Source organism: Bactrocera dorsalis, chromosome 3 (assembly GCF_023373825.1).
Source record: "Bactrocera dorsalis isolate Fly_Bdor chromosome 3, ASM2337382v1, whole genome shotgun sequence".
NCBI lineage: Eukaryota > Metazoa > Arthropoda > Insecta > Diptera > Tephritidae > Bactrocera > Bactrocera dorsalis.
In genome coordinates, this window is record NC_064305.1 from 53,880,783 (window position 1) to 53,883,862 (window position 3,080).

Genomic DNA, 3,080 nt, shown 5'->3' on the forward strand with positions numbered 1-3,080 from the left:
CACAATCACATGCCTTGCTTGTCTAATAGAGTGTGAACATGTCTCACAAACTCTTATTGCTCACACTTGGCTTGGCTTGCTTCTCTGTATACAATTGTTTGAGGTATTCGTTGCTTACTATTAGATGAGTTGAAAGGCTCATTGTTTATTCATGAATACGTTCACAAATTCCGTGCCTATTCAAAATATATTTTATACCTATGCGCAGGGGTTCTAAAAGGAACGAAAAGCGCTATTGTAGTGACTACAAAACTGAAACTTCTTTGTTTATTATCCTTTTATTCAATTATTTCTTAAACCTAGATGCAAGCTTTATCTTACATTCCAGAAAGTGAAGAGCTTAGGTAGATGAGTCCCTGAAGTTTATACCAACGCGGAGGGGTTTTAAAAGGAACGAGTGAGTCTAGTGACTTCGTAAAAACTACAAAAGTGAAACTTTTTTGTTTCTTATCCTTTTATTCAGTTTCCTTTGAAAATAGCATAATAAATCATATTAAAACATAGTAAAATTACTAAGAGATACTATACATATATACAAGAAATGTGGGTGGGTTTTGTGTAAATATGTTTTGTACTTACTTCAAATTTTCAATTAAAAACGATATGCGGAGCAGTTCATACAGACATTTCAACAATAGTCAGCTTTAAACGTAACATATCAACATATCGCTCATTTGCTGCAAGACCGGCATAAATCAAAAAACGTGATTTTTGAGTTAATGCTGCAGAATTGTTCGTTATATCATACTTCATGTTGAGTGAAAAATCCATATGAATACCTCTTATATGCTCCGCTTGAGAAGAGAATATATTTCCTGTTTTCCGTGTAAGGTTGGAGTAAGTTGAAAACTTTAAACGCGTTTTCTGGCGAATCGATTTTTTTGACTTATGCCGGTCTTGCAGCAAATGAGCGATATATCGACAGTATATGGCTTGCTAATTTAAGCATTTACCACAAAGTAGCACTATTTTTGAAGTTATACTTCTTATACGACACCGGAAAAAGTTGCGTTAAATGCAAGTTGCGCAACCTTGCTCAATATGAATCTAACGCAACCTTGTCTGCGAAGATGTGCGAGCAGCAAGCGAAGCGGTGACAATCGACGATCGTTTGTTCGTTTCTTTCGGCACAGCTCGGCCGACACAACAACACAACACAATGTTGCCATGCTTATGCTGTTGTTGTTTTTGTAGAACAATGTTTCAATTTTTGGTTGGTGACATATTCACATGTGTGCGCATATGTATGTTTGTATGCTTGTGCATTATTGAAGTTATACTCCTTTTTCTTTCGTTTGTCTTTCATTTCTGCGAATTCTCAACTATTTTATGTGACTTTTGTTTGAAAAACTCTGCGTTGGCCGTTGAAAAATTAACACTATACTTCACAGAATCATTCATTCCTTTCATTTCTTCAAAAAAATTAGAATCATTTCTGTGTGTCTTCATTTCCATTTTTGGAAATCGACCCGCGATGACGAGGTATATCGTTTTATCTGACAGCGTGAGGTTTAAGAACTTCATTTCTAATTTTCTCTTGTGGCATGTTAGAAATGATGTTTCTTCGAAAATCGTTCGCATACAACGGATAAAACGACTTCTGAGTGGTGATTTTAATGAATAAATTCCTTTTGGTTGAAATACTCTGCGTTGGCCGTTGAAAAGTTAAGACTATACTTCTCAGGATCATTCATTCCTTTCATTTCTTCAAAAAAATTAATGACCTTTAGAAAAATGCATATTTGCATTATTTCGTTGTCATTTCCATATTCGTAGCCCGGCTATGCCTCTATGACCAGGTACCAAAATTAGGTGCACCTGATTCAATTCCGCTAGGCTGTTTAGGCGTTCTCTACACTCCTGCACTAGCAGCGATTTGATCTCGAAGGCGGAGATCGCTTTTAGTGCCGCTTGGCTATCGCTGAGTATGGTTATTCGCTCATTACGATAGCCGCGATGGTGTCTTCGAGGGGTTGATTCAGATTTAGACCTCGTTGCACTAGGTCACAGAGAGTGTCCTCGAACTTGCCTTTCGCTATGATCACTATATCGTCCGCATATCCTTGGCAGCGGTTGCCGTTGTCGGTTAGCAGTGCTAACAGGTCGTCCACGACAAGGCTCCATAGCAGGGGCGATAGTACACCACCCTGCGGACAGCCTCTTGTTGTGCCTAAGCGAATCTTTGTGCTCCCTGCTGTAGTCTCAGCAATCCTGGTGCGCAGTACCGCCTCTATCCATCTACGCACCGGTGCTGCCACATTCCTACCCTCCAGTACCATTGCTACACTTCTATGAGAAATGTTGTCAAAAGCTCCCTCAATATCCAAAAAGGCGCATAGCATGACTTCCCCTTTCTCCAGTGAACTCTCTATTTCGGAGGTCAACTGGTACAGAGCTGAGTTAGTTGATCTGCCAGCTCTGTATGCATGCTGAGCCGCATGCAGGGCTGCGGTCTTCTGCGCCTTAGACCTCCAATGATGATGATCTATTATGATCTATTACCTTCTCCATGGTTTTCAGTAGGAAGGAGGTTAGGCTAATTGGCCTGAAAGATATCGCCGAACGCGTTCGGCAAGATCCCTTGCGGCACCTTAGCGTACCGACGGTGCTTTTTCCCTTGACGGAGAGCACCATCGGCAGTCTATGAACCCTGCAATTCTTCTCCTCCTCGCAAAAAGCTATGCAACTCTCCCTCGATTAGAATGTGTGGAATATTTTGGAAATATTCTAGGGGCATGCGAATATTTGAAGTTTCGAGTTATTCGACGCGAATTTCTTGCAGATCTACATACATACATATGTATAATTGTAACGAATTATTAAAAACATAATTTAAATATTGTATTCAATATAGAATTTAACATACTTGATGAATTATTTGGCATGTTTTCCAAAATAATTGATTTAATTTTAATATGTAAAACTTCTCTTGATTCCACATACTTAGCTTATTGTCCAAATACGAAATAATTGCAAAAAAAAGCAACGGTGCTTTGTTTTAAAAGTAGAGGTACTTACATATGTACATACATATGTATATCCGTTAGATCGCATTGATGTTACATTGCTTCTTCTTCGCA

General features: G+C 39.0%; 1 pseudogene; it reads left to right on the forward strand.

The window, feature by feature from the left end:
• The first annotated feature begins 1,418 nt into the window (after positions 1–1,418).
• On the forward strand, positions 1,419–1,609 carry LOC125777975 (small nucleolar RNA U3; annotated as a pseudogene).
• Positions 1,610–3,080: the final 1,471 nt, after the last annotated feature.